Source organism: Corvus kubaryi, unplaced genomic scaffold (genome assembly GCF_017639235.1).
Source record: "Corvus kubaryi isolate FWS band 111438036 unplaced genomic scaffold, C.kubaryi_AGA036_p1.0 37256, whole genome shotgun sequence".
Lineage (NCBI taxonomy): Eukaryota > Metazoa > Chordata > Aves > Passeriformes > Corvidae > Corvus > Corvus kubaryi.
The window spans coordinates 1,074,138-1,091,318 of record NW_024581076.1 but is presented as its reverse complement, the minus strand read 5'-3'; the positions used below and the strand labels follow the sequence as shown (position 1 = coordinate 1,091,318).

Below are 17,181 nucleotides of genomic sequence, written 5' to 3'. Positions count from 1 at the left end.
ATTTTAATTTTTTAATCTTTAATATAGAATTAACTGTATAATTTTTATTCTTCATGTTATTTTCCAGTATTAACTTTCAGTATTCATTCCTTCAAGGATTCCTTTCATAGCCAGTGGTGGAAAAAAAGGCACAACAACTTTGACTTCATGTTGTTGAGGTTTTTTATAAAGTCCATCTTATGTATCTACTGGCTGTACTAGAAATTTGGCCTCTTTTATAAGATAAAGGCTTGCCAATATTAATGTATACATGTAATACAGAATGAGTTAAAGTACCGGTCACAATTGTTATTTAAATCAGCAAGTAAAAACTTTTAATTTAAATAATCTTTTTTAGGTCTTGGTTTGCTTTGGATAATTTAGGTATTTCCCAAATGAAAAATTGAAGTCATTGTTTCACAACAGCTAAAATACATTGCAGCTAAAAATGGATTTTACACTAAAACTGAGGGGGTTTTAACAATTTAGAGGTTATATAATACATACACATTGAAGCCATAGAATACCACGTATATATTCAGATTTCAATACTACCTATAAGAGACAACACTGTGAAATAAGTCCATTTTTATTATTGACATTTTTTGGTAATTTTTATCAAATGTCACATGCACAGAGTCAGAATACAAAAAAACATTTAAAACACCATAATAGGTTTCATGTTATTAAGGGAATATGATAGGTAGTTCAAGAATAAGTATGTCAAAACTAATCTATTAAAAAAAAAAAACTGATTTAGTGTATTAAATGATAGAAAACATTTATTTAGGGGTGGGATTGGACAGATTATTTAAGGACATCTTGTCCTTCAGTTTTGAACTTGTGGGTGAAAATATCTTGTACATAGTTTTTACTCCTAAACTAGAGAGGGAAAATTGGTTTTCTGGGTTTTTTTATTTCTCAAGTGGTGTCTTAGCACTGAGTGAAGTAATTACTGAACTGAACTATGCTGAAGGAACTGAGAGGAAGAAGTGCTTTCTGCACCTGCAGAACAAGTTGCAGCTGTCAAGTGCTGGTTTATCACTTCAGCAAATTCTTGTTCCAGGTGCTCAGCAAGCGACTTCCCCGAAGCCTGTTGTTTTACTTTCTTAAAACTTCAGTAACAGCATGCACTGCCTGAATGCTATTTGTGTTTAATTTAAATTATAGAAATAGATTGCTTCGGTCTCACATAAAAGATTTCAAGATTTTAAATGTAACATAAATATGTTTATTCTTAAAGAAAAACACACTGTATTTAAATTAGATTAAAAAAGCAACACTATCTGAATAAAGTGACTGATAAAGGTACAAAAATCCCCAATAACCCACACATTCCCTTTAAAAAACAGAACGAAATAACGTTTTTCTTAAAAATATTTTTTAGAATGTAGTCCTTTTCAGCTTAAGTCAATAGAAGGAATGTGTGAGTTACTGAATAATTTTGTATGTCCTTTATTCAGTTTATTAATACATTATTAAAATTCAAAATCCATTTTTTAAATACCCAGAGGCCTCTTGGCTATGGTTTATAGAAAAAAATGGAAAAAAAATTAAAATATTCTTATTTTGAGGAAATATATTGAGGAAATTCAGATGATAGTTTGAAGAATGTTACCCTCACTACATGTGCTGAAAGTGAGCCCTAATTTCAGATTTTTCTTTGAGTTTTTTTTCTTGTAAGAAGTCATGAACTCATCTGACTACAACAAGATCCTGCACACATGGAAGCTTGCTACCCCAGGAGGTAGCAAGCAAAGTCCGTCTAACTGGGTCCCAATATCTCATAAAGACCAGGAGTGAATCTTTAGACCAGAGTGCAGGAAATGAGATGATCATTCCCTTGAGAACATTGCCAGTTTGCAGTAGTCACCAAGGTAGTGAGACCACCTGTGGGCACCACCAAGTCAGTCCTCTGTGAACCTGTCTGTTTGCTTTTTGAACTCACTTCTTCTTTTGGTGCTAAGTTCCCACTCGGCTCTGCACACAATTCAGCTTGTGAGTGAGATGGTTTAAATGGTGTAAAATAAACACTATAAATTTCTGCTTTTCACAATGTCACTGAGAGCTTTTTGGATGCCACTGAAAAATTTGCATTAATTTTGATGGAAATAATAATACACAATCTGAGAAGGGCTTTTGACTGGGAAGACAGGTATGTAACTACTTCAACAAGCTTTGGTCACTTTGAGATTGCTGTATAGGCGATGCCTTTCTCTGAGTCTGGCTGGCAATTTTCCAGCATTATAGCAGCCTTCAGAAGCACTAATTGGCATGTGGAGCACAGAGTGCACTTTCAGAAGGACTGAAGGGTGAATTTCCCACTTTGTCATGTATGAAAGAATTATGGTGAATGAACTCTTATTCCTCAGTGCTGTGAAACACACAGACTACAGAGCAGCTCAAAGCTGAGTTTTGGACTGCAGTCTGTAATTTCCTAAAATCTGAACCTTAACCAGAGCTTTTGGTTTAGTTTTATACTCAAAGTGTGGGTCTCTTGCTCCAAGTACTGTCAACACCCAACCCAGTAAGCAAAGGCAGCAAGGAATTAGGAATCACCCAGCATTTGTAGCACAGTTAATTACTTGTATAACATACAGCGACTTCCTGAGATCTAGTGAGAAGGCCAAGTGTAGTGATGATGGCAAGGCTCCCTGTAAATCCAGCTGAGTGGAGGAATGCATTCTCTCCCTCAGATTGCTGGAGCAAGCAGAATTTTATCTGAACTGACAGACGAGACAAAACCAAAGCAACTGGAGATGCAAAAGATATATATGATCAGATTTTCTAAAGCACCTGAGGAGGCAACCTGCAGTCCTGGCTCTCCAGCCATCTCATGGGGGACCTCTCTGGGAACAGGCTATGGCCCTTGCAGTGAAACCAGGGGATGAGCAGTAGCGTGGGGACTGATGTGTGCCTAGGCTTTATCTCTGTGTGTTGTCAGGAGGGACCATGATGGTCATTCACGAGGGCTTGGAAGCCCTCCTAGAACCTCAGCTGTGACCTCTGAGACTCTGGCCTCTCACTAAAGGGAAATTATCCAAGTGTTCTAGAACTCCTGGAAAGAGTTCTGGAACATCCTGGAAGGGATGAGAAGGCAATTGGTCAGGCAGGTGAGCACACAGTCATATAAACATCATTGCACTGGAAGACCAGGTCCAAGTTGGTTTTGGATGTCCTTATCTTAGATGCACCAACTCCATGTGCATGAAGACTAGCAGGAATAAATTTAAACAAAAAACAGAAAACAAAAAACAAAACAAAAATTATGAGCTAATATAAGAGTGAAAGGTAAGACTAATTATCCTTGTACCAAAAAGTCCCAGGTACTCACCGGAAACAACAGAGCACAAAGGAACAAAGGAAGATCAGTCTCAGAAAAAGGGAGTACATCTGTTCTTTCTGCTGAAAGGTAGAATGTGTTTTTCCAAAGGGGCCAGTAATTTGCTTTTGGTGTTATATAGCAGTGAACATTGGGAATAGCTATGGAATGGGAGTTGGTGTTGGCCAGCTGAAGTCTGAAGGCCATTTTTTTTTAGCAGCTAAGGAAAATAAGTTTTACAGTCCAGGAACAGCTCAACAGTTCCTTCTCTGAAGCATAAAACATTCACAGGAATCAGTGGGGGTCCTGGCTGAGAAGGGAGCGGAATTTGTGGTTGAGCTTGTAGCCCCATGCAACACTCTGGCATGTAATGTGCTGCAGATCTGTGGTTGGGCAGGCAAGGCCATGGATGGACTTTGTGGATCACATACAGAGCCTGAACCATGGGATGTGGTGGTCTGTACAGACTGATGCTGCTGCACTTGGTCTGGACATGCGTTCCCACGCTGCTGCCCCATAGATCTGTCCACTGAAGAGCACTGACTGATGGAAGAGCTAAGAGGTGGCCTGTAGACTCAATAATTGTTTACCATCCATGCCTGCTTGTGGAGGGATGCCCAGATTTCAGGCACAGCCACAGGAGCTTGCACACTGACCTAACAGAGCCTGAAGAGCAAATCCACCCACTGCCAGCACGGGGAGGGGATGGAGTCCAGCTCACGTTCTGCTCTTGGCATCAAGCCTGCTTTTGGGGAGCAATGAGAACTCCGTCCACCTTCAACATCAGACAACCAATAAAAGACAGTGAATGTTGATTTGGAAAGGAGAAAGGAAACTAAAGACAGACTGACGGTGAACACTGAGGGGGCTCACTGGTGCTTATGGAGAGGAATGGCCCCAGCTTTTAGAGAGATGGAGGGAATTTCATGGTACCAAAAGGCACCATGGGAGCCCCTGCACAGTGCATGCTGTAGGATGCAAGGATGTGGCTGGATTTCAAAAGGAGTTTTCTTTGCGGCTGTTGATGCAGTCCCTTGATTCACGATTCAGTTTTGCTTCTCTCTTGACTTGTTGTTTGAAACACATGTGCAAACTGGCCAGAGTTTTGCTTTTCATACTGTTCGAGGATGATAGGAACACAAAGTGCTGTCTCATGAGTTTTGTCGACCCGATTCCCTTCCAGAAATTTGCTCACATCTGATTTTGTTTCCTCTGCCCACTCTCTGTAGACACTGAATTTCCAGTGTCATTTGCCTCCTACACATGCTCATTAACCCATTTCCCTCCACCTCCAATCCTACAATGCCCATTTTATCCAATTAATGGTAGGAAATAAGTGGGGGTTTTATGACAAGGGTGTGAAGTTCCGTCTGACACTTTGCATCTTTCCAAAGAACAATGCTTTCTCAATAATTATGTTCAGATGACCATTAAGCTGGTGCTGCCACAGTTCTTCCTTCAGTTTTAATGAATATAATAAACAGGAATGAACTTCTGCTATCTGCAGCTGCTGCCATTGTCTCTGAACTGCATGTTGCTTCAGAGGAGTTTGTTTTAGCTTTAAACCTCTTTCAAACAATGTGCAAGAGAGTGAAAAAAAAAAAAAAGTTGGTGCGTTTTTGTCAGCTCTCGCCTTTCCCAGATGTTTTTGGCATGAGAAATGCTGTAGGACAATTAAAAAGAAGCTTCATTTTCAGAAGTATTTGGGAAGCGAGACTCCAGTGAAGTCCCAGGGCTCTGAGAGTGCTCAGAAATTCATCAGCTCTGGGGTGCGAAGTCTCTCCTGGATGCAAATCCCAGAATGGGAGGGTATTGAGGTAATGGAGGGCAGGCTTTTCAGTCATATTCAGATAAGGAGAAAATCCTGGCCTGACAATCTCCTTGTTTGGGAAAAATCTCTTAAGCTTTTTTAAAATATCAGTCTACCCCAGTAATGCTTTCACCTAGGACCCTTCAAGCAGGAGTTTCAGAGAATTTTTAATAATTACCAGCACTAAGAACAGACCTGTGAGACAAAGACCTCCAGAGTCATGGTACACGATCCTCGCTCTGAGCACTAAAATTTAACTGTTTTCATCTGTATTTGTTTTCATCTCATCAGAACTTAACCCTTAGGCTGTGTATTTTGACCTTTGGGGGTTTTTATTCAATATTTATACAGAACCATTGCTGCATATACTACCTTTAGTCACCATAGCCAAGTTAAATTGTTCTTCCCTAAATATTTTATTTCAGATGCTGGTATCTGTTGGAGTTCTGAAAAGTTCTGAACACTGGAAACATTTAGTTTAAAATTATTATTATTATTATTATTATTATGTACATACAGCTTTTGCAGCGTTGTGATTAAGGTTGTGTCAGCAAGAAACATTTAAAAGCCATGTTTAGGGACTTATAACTTGCTGAAGAAATTCACTTGGGGATAAAAGTTGGCTTTGCAAGCAGTTCTGTGGGAGTTAGCCAATATCTTTGAATTTTTTGGCTTCTCTTGGCTCTGAGTCACAATGTGACTGAAACATGAGTTTCTTATTTTCCCTGCTTAAAAACTGATCTGTTGTCTTCCCATCCTAATATAAGGTAGCCCCAATTGTTAATGCTTGACCTAAAAATAGTTATATGCTTCTTATTCAGGGGCAGAAAGTTGGTGAATTGCAGCCAGATTAACTGAATAACCAAATCCACATTGTGCACTGCTTCTCAGTCTCGTTTCTCATGAAGGTGGCTGACACATCTCTTTGCCTGACAGTTTGTAATACCATTTCTGCAGGACTGACCATGAACATGGTGAGGTGCTTCGAGATTTAATAATTCCCTGAAGGGGCAGCATACATGCATAGTGTTATTTGTCTTGCACATGCATGTCAGATAAAAATCCAAATGGTTTCAACTCCAAATGGAAAGCTTAGGTGATGACTGTTACTTTGTTGATTTGCACAATTGGTGGTTTTGGGGTTTTTTCCCCACTTTTATGTCTAATGGCTTAAAAACACTCTGAAGCCTCTTTCCTCTGAGACTTTTCAAGGGTTATGTTAAGGCTTGCACAGCCTGGGAGGCAGATTCTCAAATCATGGGGTTTTGTGAAATACATGTCAATATTATACCTTGAGCAGGTAGCTGGTCACTGTTGTGCTACGCACGCTATTGTAGGGCTGTACTTACAGCCAAGTTACCACTGCGGTGTTGTCATTTGGAAACCTCACACCTTTTTTGTTTAGCACTATCATGAAAGCAAGTACTGATTAGGAGTATATAAAGTTACTTAATTTCCCTTCGTGGAGGCATTTGAAATATCTTCGTATTTTGATGAGCAGGTGTTCAGAGGAGTATGCAGTCCTCTTGTGGTAGCAAGGAGATTTCAGATTTACCCAAAAAAACCTGCAGCATCCTCTGCCAGCTTATACAGTTCTTTTTCTTACAGCTCAGACTCAGCCCCAGCCCTGCTATGGCAGTAAGCTTGGGATTGAACAGTCACCTTTTCAGGAAACCACCAGCTGTGTGCTCAGGAAACTGAGCTCACATCATCGGTTGTGGCTGTTCTTCGATAGGATCCCATGAAAATTGCTTTTGGGTTATGTAAGTTCTGTGATAGTTATTTGAAGGACTCCTGCTCCTACTTATCATAGGCCGAGGTTTTAGTGATCCAAAGTGGAAGTCTGGAATTGGGAAGAAGTCTCTTGAGGGGAGAACTTGTCTTTAGGGAACAGCTTGTCTTTTCTTCATGAGAACCAGTAGAGATGGGAAGGAGATTTGGAGGACATGGCTGGAGGAGGAGTTAGGAAGGCTACACTTCCCAAAGAGGAAGATGCCAGGGAAGCTGCTGCAGAAGGAGGTGCTCACTTGAGCCTTCACAAACAGCTCCAGAAGTTTTAGCCTGTAGTGAGATTGGATGAGGCTTCAGCAGTTGCCAAGCCCCAGAGAGAACACTTTCTGCTGCTTTTAGATTTTGCTTAAATGAAAATACATCTTTAAAGACTAACAGCCTTTATGCTCTAGCACTATCTATGATATCAAAACCCAGGATTCTAGAAATAATGACCTGTCCTGCCTTCCCCAGCTCCATTTGCTGACGTTGTTGGTAGACAGTCCTCTCTTCCCAAGCTGAAGAACACCAGTCTCCTTCCCTTCTATCCACTCCATTGCCCTTTGTGTATATTCATGTCTGTTCACTTCTCCTGTCCTGCCTGCAGCTTCCTCCACATGTGGGGTAACGAAATGGCTTCACGGGTTAGAGAAATGTCACCTTTCAAAAGTAATCCATGACCCTGTGCTGGCTGTTCAGCTGGGGTTTCACGCACCACCACTCCTTGTGCTTGTGGGAGGGACTTAACACGGGCAGCATAAGGGCTTAGCTTGCTCTCAGCTCCACCAAGCTTCAGGTCACCATAATCATTGCTGGCATTTTGCAGGCCACAGGCATACTCCCAGTTTAACATGGACAGGATCCCATGGGAGGTTGGAGATATGTGGGGGTTTCAAGGCAGCACATGGTGTCTGTGAAAAGAGGGGAACATAAAACACATGGAGGTTGCCACCGCAACTTCTTCCTTCTCTGACACTGGGGGGGAGGAAGAGGTGCCTCTCAGAGCTAGGAAAGACAAAACTGTGGAGTGACCTGGCAGGCTTATGCCCATCACTTTCAGCCTGGCCACCACAGCTCTTACCTCAGCACCAGGGAAGGGTGTGGAGCTGGCCCAGATGTTGGTGCAGGGGGTTGAGAGGGACCAGCTGAGGTAGCTCATGAAAACTTAAACTCATCCTGTGCTGTTTGGTGAAATGTTTACCCGTGGCTGTTTCCTGGGCTTTTAAGAGAAGGCAGGCAGCAGTATTCGGTACCCACTAATTAAATGCAGTTTGAACTGTGTTGTTTGTGGTAATGTAGTGAAAATATGGCCCCTGCTGTGACATCTGCAGCCAGACAAGTGACACCACCCAGCCTCTGGTCAAAGCCTATGTTTTCAATTCAGCAAGTAACAGCTAAAACACTATAAAGACCTCAGAAAGACAGAGACAAATGAAAGATGAATGCCTATTATTTCCATAAGATATTAAACAGGGCTGAAAAATGCATTTTTTCTTTTTTCCAGAAAGGTGCTTTATGGACATTAAATATTCTTTGGGATTTCTTAATATTATGTGTTTTGAGAGAAAGGATTTTGCTATTCTGTTGAGTAGTTCCAGTGTTTACAAAGAGGAAAGAAGCTTCCTCATAGAAATTAGAAGATCTAAAGATTTGGAAGTCATTTGTTTTGTGGTATATGAGGTCTTCTTCCTAATGCACATGTTGCTTAATTTAAAAAAGCCAGCATAAGCCTTGCACATAACTCACTAAGATGTTAGAAAATGTAATTGAGGCTCACAAGTTAATTTTTTATTTTTTCTAGAGGCAATGGTGCCACCTCCAAAAGCACAGCTGAGAGGATCTCAGGTTCCTACACTCCCAAAATGGAGGTCAATGCTGAAAAGAATGGAGATTTCATGAGTGTTGCAAAAATATCAGAGGAAGTGGAATGACCTTCCCCACTGCTCAAGCTTAGATGAGTTTCTCCATGAGCTTTTAGAACTGTAAAACAGCTGTAGATGTCTGGCTGAGAATGGTAATGCAACCAAATGGAAGGCATGCCATGTAGTGAAATCATACACTCGGTAAATGGGAGATCTATAAATAGTTTTTTTAAGACCTAAGAATTATTAAAGGAGAACGTATACCTGGATATGTGCTCCTTCAAGAGCTCCAGCTGCTCAATAGCTTGTTTTGGACTACAGCACAGAACCAGAGGCAGTACATTTTACAGATGTGCCTTCACCCTTTGCAAACACACTGCTAGAGGTCACTGAAGAATGTTGCCAGCATACAGCCAGGATGCTGTGTGTTGTAGGTTTCCATATGAGGCTGCTGCCAAGACAAGACACTCAGTCTGTTGGCTTAGAGCATAGCTACCTCCCAGGTTCATCCACGGAGGTCTGTGCTTCTCAGTGTGCTGGCAAGGTGGCAGCTGCCACAGAAATGCCTGTCACCCACTCAGGTAACAGGCTGACCACTTTTCCTAACATTAATGTTAATGTCCCTCTCTCCCACCCGGAGTATGATGTGGGGCAGAGCAGTGGCGCTGTCTCGCAGCCGCTGTGGTGGAGCGCGTTCCAGCATTGTTCGGTGCTGAAAGCTGCCTCCAATTAGCCCAGCTGCACCTCCTTATTAGGAGCGAAGAGCCAGCTGCCAGTCAACGTGATGCTAACCACAGCATCCCGCCTGCCACCAGCCAGAGAATTTGGTGTGTCCTGGCCACATCAGCTCCACAGCCAATTGGAACCCCCTTCCACCAGATTTAACCTCCTCCAGTCTACATCTGCAATGAGGTTTAATTTCCTAAAGGTGTAGAGAGCTGCTAGGATTAAGAGGTCTTTAGTCAAATGTTGTTGAAGGGGTTCTAGGTGCCAGCTGGCACGGAGCTTTTGTAAAGACCCAGTCTGAAGGAGCCAATGCAGTCCAGACTAGAAGAGTAAAGCACCTCTTAGGGTGCAGTTGCCTATTTACATTGCAGATTCCCAGACCTTTTTGAAGCCTGATCCTATATGCCTGAGGGATATCATTCATTACACCTGTCTGACCTACCAGAAATGGGTGGAGAGCAGCAAAACTGGGCACTGTCACCCATTGAGCCACTCAGGTTAAATCCAAGCTGGGCTGTGCACCAGCACCACCAGCTCCCTGCCCTTACATTAGTGTCAGATGAAGTCCAGGGTAGCTGAACACCCTGTGCTGAGCAGGGGGAAGGGCCTGGTTGTAGGGCAGGCACACCAGTGCTGCTCCAGAGCCTCAGCCCTTGACTCGGGGGCTCTGCACACAGACGGCTGTGTTCTATTACCCCTGCACAAATTATCAGAGTTATGAGTCAAAGCTGAAAGGTCCTTTCGCAAATGGAACCTCAGCCCCTACAGCACTCCATAGCTTTTGTAATGTTAAACTCAGGCCACTTGGCTGGCTCTCACAAAAGGGGCCTTGCTCCCCTTGCACATGAGCTGGCTTCCTCACAGAGCACAGCGAGCAGGGATGCTCCCATCACAGCATGCACCAACAGCTCCCTCACTGGAAAACTCATCTGAAAGCAGGAGCAAAATGCTGCTGGCGGGTACTACTGGAGAAATAGCTCAGTTGTGCACCTCCACTAGGCATTGGCTGGACCCTTTCAAGGAAATAAATGTTAGCAGCAGCATTCAACCTATGGGTTCCTTACCTAGAAAGGTCCTGCCACAAGACTGTCCCACAGCCTGGCTTTATCTTCTGCAAGAGCCATGCTAAGTCCCTGGAGAGGTACTCGGGAGTTCAGCATTCAGGCAGGGCTCGGCATCCAAATCTACAGCAAGCTGGAAAGCACATGAAACCAAATTACTCAGATTTTCCCATCTGTGCACATGTGCTTAGCTGGTTTTAAATTATCAGTGTAAAGGCCTAGTAGCTTCGTAATGTACACACAGAAAGATTCCCACAGATTTTTCCTTTCTTTTTCCTTTTTTTTAACCTTTTTTTTTTTTTTTTTTATTGAAGCCAGCTGAGTAAATTCATAGGAAGTTGTAACAGGACAAGTGAAATGTATACCCACATTCCCTGGGAATCCAAATGCCTTTAACACATACTGTATTTAATGTGAAATTTATTTTAGAAGATACCAGAACAGCATAACTTTTCCATCAGTGTGTTTTAAAGCTATCACTTTTGAATGAAATAAGGTAACAAGGAAAAAAAGAAAACGTGGAAATCCCAGAACTTGATACCCCTCTCCCACATTCTAAGAGAAGAGATTAACTTCTCCATTTTTCCGGGTCACTTTCAAATTTTTAACTAATTACAGAATAGCTTTAAAATGCAGCCCCAATTTAAACTACCGTGAGTGAGAAGCAGCTGGAATGACATTTAACTGTGGAGTTGTTGAGTGTTGTCTTGCACTTATTCTCTATTTTGTCTCAGAAGTTTTTGCAATCCCATATAAGTTAAATGAAAACTATTTCTGGCTGTGGCAGGAAAGTGATATCTGAGCAGCACATGAGCAGGGGCCATGCAGGTTGCTGGGGGAGCCCTCTGATAACCTGTGGAGTGATGAAGCCACTGAAGAACAATGTCCATGCTGATTCCTTGGGCTGAGCAGACCTGCTGTCGGTCCCAGCAGACACATCCATCTGCGTGGTCACACTGCTGAGCAGCCTGGTGGTCAGCAGCAGCTTGCCAGTCCCAGTGTTGGAGAGGCAATGGTACCAGGGCATCCTTCACCCAATTCCTACCCTGGTTCCACTGCCTTTTATATTTACTGTGAGCTAGACCTCCAGCTCACTTGAGTCAGGGGCTGATTTATGCTGAGAGATCTGAAGGTCTCCACAGCCAGTTCCTGGTTTGTAAAATAAACTGAGCTGAGCTTAATGAGATTTTGTGCAATGACTTTAGTGAGCTCTGTATTGGATGCAGTAACATTTAGACTGCAGCAGTGAGGGCTGATGCAACTGGGCAGGCCACCCATACATGTAGAGGTGGGGAGGTGGTCCCTGATTGGAGAAACAACCAGAAAAAAGAGCATCTCCTTGGGGCTGGCCCTGCCTGCTCATACAGCTTGTGGTGCAGGATAAATGGTCAAAAGGGCATGATCCTTCTTGTCTTTAAGTCAATGTGATATCCTGCACCTGGAAATGAGTCTGGGTTTTCCAGGAGCAAATAGTTTTGGCATCCATTCTGAAATTAAATGACTTGTAACTCAGCAACATGATAGCTGTGTAAACGTAGATGCCACTTAATACTGCATGAGCTGCTTCTGCAATGTTTTGCCCATGAATTTGCTTGCTGCTGAGCTGTAAGGAATTCCATGCCTGAATAAAGTCTACAGGGTTGGGCTTCAGGTGTTTGTTTGTTGGGATGACACATTCCCAAAAGTGCATGTACAACAGAGGTATTTGTCCCAGTTCATGCAGGCAGCTAGACAGGATCTTGCTGGGCTCCCAACTCCTTCCTCCACTAACTGGAGCAGGGATGAACTTTAGCAGAGCTGAGTTCAGGCTTCGAGCCCTGGATCTCTTCAGCAAACATAGCTTTAGTTGGCATGTTCAACAAACACAGATCTGACCCCTTCTCCCACACCTTGTCCTTCATCAATGCTGTTGCTTGTTGTGAAGCCTGATTTTGAAATCACCCCTGATTTCCGAATGAACTCAGTCCCAGCATGCTGACCATCAGACACATCTAGCAAGGATACCCTGCTGCCTTCTGAAAACAAATACCCTTAAATGAAGAGGAGACAAGGCAATGACACAAAGGCTTTAACTTAAAAACTGTTTCTTTGCAGTAGTTGACGTTCATTTCTGGAGGCTAAGATACTTTGTTCGTGATTGCAGTTAAGAGTCCAGGTTATGGGGATCTGTCCCACAGATATATGCTCTGGTGTTGTATGGCTGTGAGTTTCCTCAGAGGCTCGGAGAATTGGTCCTTCTGCTTCCACAGAGGCTCCCATGCTTTGGTTGTTCAGCAGAGTGTGAGGTCTCCCTGCACAGCCACACTGATGGCTGTGCACAGAATAACACTGCTGTTCATTTAATTATGAGTTTTGTTCACTTGGGCAACTTGTGATGGGCGTTGGCATCGGCTGTGTTCTGTGTGTAAGGAAGGGATGAAGATGTGAACCAGTAGCAAGGCTTGCAGTAATGTGATTTTCCAGCAGTACCAATCATCTGTTCTCTTTGGCTTTACCCCCATGACAACTCTTTGCACAATGCCCATGCCCTCTTCTTTCCACACTCAGTACTGGTTGGGTTTGCTACACTATATTCCTGGCTCCAAGATCCATGTGGGACTTTCATCTTGGGTGAGGGAGCTCAGCATCAGGCTGGGTCAGAGGAAAACACAGGAAATGGTGCTTTTCTGTTGGAATTTGCTGGCTCAGCAAAGCTGAGCAGCCTCAAAGAGACACTTTGATTTCGACATGGTTCTGCTGGAATGTGGTGGGCTCACTGCCTTCTCCCCTTTCATTCCCCCACTTTACCAGCAGAACTGACAGAACCAGCTCTCCTAGGCTATCTGAGGCCACGAATCCCAGCTGGCCCCACAGCCCACCTTCATCTCCTGGAGCATTTTGAAAAGTGTGTACTTTGCTTCTAAATCCCTTATGAAAGTCCAAAGAGTGAAATCCTGCCCAAGGCTGCCCAGCTCCTCTCCGCACTACGCGGGGTGGGGCCCTTCCCCTCTGACGCGTGGGCTCAGCCCAGCTTTCAGAGGCTTTGTGCCCCGGAGGGGCAGAGGTTTGGCAGGACTCGAATGCTGCTCAGCGCCTCCAGCTCTCACACAGCCAACATGACAGCCCTAATCACGCTGAGAGTCTGACAGGGGCCTAGACCTCCCCAAAGGGGGGCAGCTGTAGGTACAATCAGGGGATGCTGGCTCCTTCCTTCCCCCACATCTTCTCTTGCTGATTCCTCAGCCACCGTTGCAAACACTGCTCCAGAGGGTTTTTTCTTCTCCTCATGGAAATTATGGTGGCTACAGCCTCTCCCTTTTGGAAATAAGAAAAATTTGGGTGTTGGGAGCATGTGCCTCTCCTGTCCTCTGCAAGGGAGCCCTGAATCTTGAAAAAAGTTCTTCTCCCCACTCTCTCCCTAAACAAGGGGAGACGATCAGGATCTTTCAGGAGTGGTAAAGTGGTCTAAATGACCTCAGTTTGGTGGCTATTGTCCCCTTTTATTTTTCCTCTTTTAAAGAGGTCACCCATCACCCCAGTGTCTGAGTGTGCATCCTTGAGAGAAACCATCTGGGGTGCCTGCTATCCCACCAAATAGAAGTACCTGGTCATGTTCATCCCAGGAACAGAGTACTGGATTTTGCTTTTAGAGATTTGCTTTTCATGCAGTATTTTCATCCCCTTGTCAAATGCTCAGAACTAAGAAGGTCACAGGGCTTATTATATTGGCTATATGCAGGCAGCATTCCGGCTTCCCAGCAGAGCTCTGTCAGTGTGGTTCAGGCCTGACCATAACTCCCCTGAGCTAAATCTGTCATTTACGCTTAGTTTTCTATCCATGAAAAATATTTATTGGGGCTTGAGTTAAAGTTGCCAGATGAAGCCTTTGTCTGGTAGTTAAGGGAGCTTCCTAGGATGCAAACAGAGGTATTCATCCCAATACACTCACAGCATTCAATAAAATAAAATCTCTCCTAATACTTCAGAGGAGCTGAAATCCTCAGGTGCTCCTTGTCTAGCTTAATAATGTTATCACTGAGTTTCCTTGGCTTGTCTTCTTGAAGTGAAACATGCCAAAATGCTAATGACAAGGGATTTTTAAAGAGTCAGTGATTTGTTATGCTGGAAAATGGATGAGTGTGGAAGACAACGGTTTTGGAAAGCTCACACAGATTGCCAACCTCCCTCAAAGTTTTAGCTGAGACCTTGTAAAAATGGACTGTCAAGGTTATCAGCTCACGGACAATAAACAGTTGAGGAATGCAAGGTTTTGTGGGGAAGATACAGCTCTAAAATATTTGCTGGGAAGACACTGGAGGAGGTTAGGTTTGGAACCTTCCAAAGATAAGCAGCCATAGCAATATTTATTGTTTACATGTAACTACCATCCTTCTGTCTTTTACAAGGGAAGAATCATTTTGCAAGAATTTGAAACAAAAAGCTCATACATAGATGATTCTGATTAGGGACTCGGAGAAAATGCTGCACATTTAAGGTTGCAACCAAAATCTGGCCCAAACCAAGATAGTCCAGTGTGTTTGTTTCTCTAAGGGTGTTAATCTTTGATGAACCTTGCTTGGGTGGTAAATTGTTGCCTCAGCCATCCACCCCACTGCTCTGGGGAGGTTGTCCTGCCTGGGAGACAAGTCTGCAGAAGGGAAGGTCTTCTCCCACTCCTGTCCCCAGTACCCTGACAAGGGTGAGCTCAGCCCACAGTAGCAGACAGTGAGGTAGGTGGCCAAGGCACTGACCCACATTCCCCTCCATCAGCTGGTAGAGGGAAGGGATGGGCTGCCAGCAAGATGCCTCTCTTGCACCACCCCAGCAAGATTCTCTAGAGCTCATCTGCCAAAGCCCTTGGTGCCTGAGGTTCACTGTATAAAAAGGATTCCAGAGATTTCTACCTTAAAACGATTTTATTTCAACCCTTGTAAAGCTATACTTTGTCTATCAAAACCCCTTTAAGAACATGCAGAGATTCGGGGTGTTTTTTCTCCTTTCTGTCTTTTGCTTTGTGACATGTTTGTTCTGAGATCACCTCCTAGGCATCTTCTATTAAAATACATGTGACAAGCACCAGATCCACTTTCACGCAGCTGTGCAGTATGTTATTTTTCATGCTAATGCACTGTAACAATTCTACTGAGTGCAGTTATCTAGAGATCAAATTCGCCACATGTGCTCTGTGTTTTTTGGCTACCAGGTCAAGAGCAACAGGGAGAAGGAAATGATGCTTGTGTGTTAACTGTTCGTGTTGCCTTCATGAAACATGGGCTTAATTTTCAGGCAGTCAGAGGAACTTTTGCTTTGCCCCACTTGCCCTCTAAGTTTTTTGGTTTTTTCTGTCAGCACAGCTGACTGCTTCATTGAGATTTAAGACCAAACAGACTGTTATTACATGAGACAGAGTCACTGTCTGCCACCAGGAGATGATTTAATGTTATGTGATACACAACCTTACTCTACACCCCCCTACTGTTTTCCACACAAAAATCATTCTCCAACTTGCTTTGCTGTCAGGTTTCACCTAGGAGAAAATTTGAGTCACTAACTACAGCAATGACAGCAACCAGAAGTAATGATTAAAGACCTCCTTGTCATTGTTGTGCCAGATACTTGTGGGTGAAAGGGGCTTATGAAGACACATTCAAACCTTATTTACCCCCAGCCCAGCAGCCGAATTCTGCCTTAGATAAGATGCATGCAGTACACAGCAGGACTGCACACAGAAGTTGCTAACGTAGCCCAAATCTCAAGCTATGCTATTAAAACAAGGAGGAAAGACTAGCTTTGGTGAAATGCTAGATATCAGCATGGTTGGAGTTATGCTTCCAAATTGCTCCTAAAAATGAGGAGCTTTTAGGGTTTCAAAAAGGACTCAAAGCAACAACATACAAGCAGTGCAGCCTATCTCATACAAAATCTCTCTAACATCCATTGCTTTCTTTGTTGCTAAAACCTTTGAGCTAAAACCTACCACCATGTCTGATGTCCTTGCTCCGTTGCTCCATAGCTCACCTGGATAGGAACCAAAGTTGCACTTCCTTAGGGTGAGAGGTTTGAAGAGTTATTCACCAGTTTTGGCCTTTAAAGTGGAATCATTTCTTCCCAGAGCCTGTTCCATTGCCTTCTTCGAGGACAAGGGCATCTGCAAACCATCTCCACCTTCTGGAGAGTAATTTATCTTTTGCAGCTACCATTGCTCTGTTATCTCTTCAGGTACCAGAAGAGACCTTATTTCTTTCTGTTTCTTCATTTTCTTGTGGTCTCAGATTGATACACCAAAGCAGTGGTAACAATTTCCCAGACTTCTCTATGACTACGGATTGCTGAGTGTACAAGAAGGTGCCTTTTCAGTTTACACTTGATAAAAAATCGTGTCTCATCCATAAGTTAATTATTAGAGAATGTCACAATAATAAACTTTGACTTCTTAACCTTTTCCAGAAATGATGCCAAGACTAAATCCTGAGGCTGCTTTCTAGCTACTGATTAGTAGCTAGAAATATGACCTTTTCTGTCTGTGTAGAAAACAGAGGAAGTGATGCAGTTCTCCATGCTGCTAAAGTCAGCTTGATTACAGCTCCATCTTTCTTTCCAAGCAACATTAGCCCTTGGGTCTTTTGGTCTGTCTCCCTTTTTTGTTCTGAAGAAAGACACGGACCTGAGCTA

The 17,181-nt window shown here is 43.3% G+C and overlaps 1 protein-coding gene and 1 long non-coding RNA gene across 2 annotated transcripts in view; one reads left to right on the top strand and one right to left on the bottom strand.

Moving 5' to 3' along the window:
• The window catches only part of MAML2 (mastermind like transcriptional coactivator 2), a 209,777-nt gene that overhangs the window by 83,466 nt on the left and 109,130 nt on the right, over positions 1-17,181 (top strand). The gene's annotated exons all lie outside the window — the stretch shown is intronic.
• LOC121662525 lies at positions 553-16,837 on the bottom strand. Its single transcript, XR_006015315.1, has 3 exons — positions 16,528-16,837; positions 10,534-10,663; positions 553-7,792 (listed from the first exon to the last, which is right to left on the bottom strand). It is a non-coding gene; the product is annotated as an uncharacterized LOC121662525 (long non-coding RNA).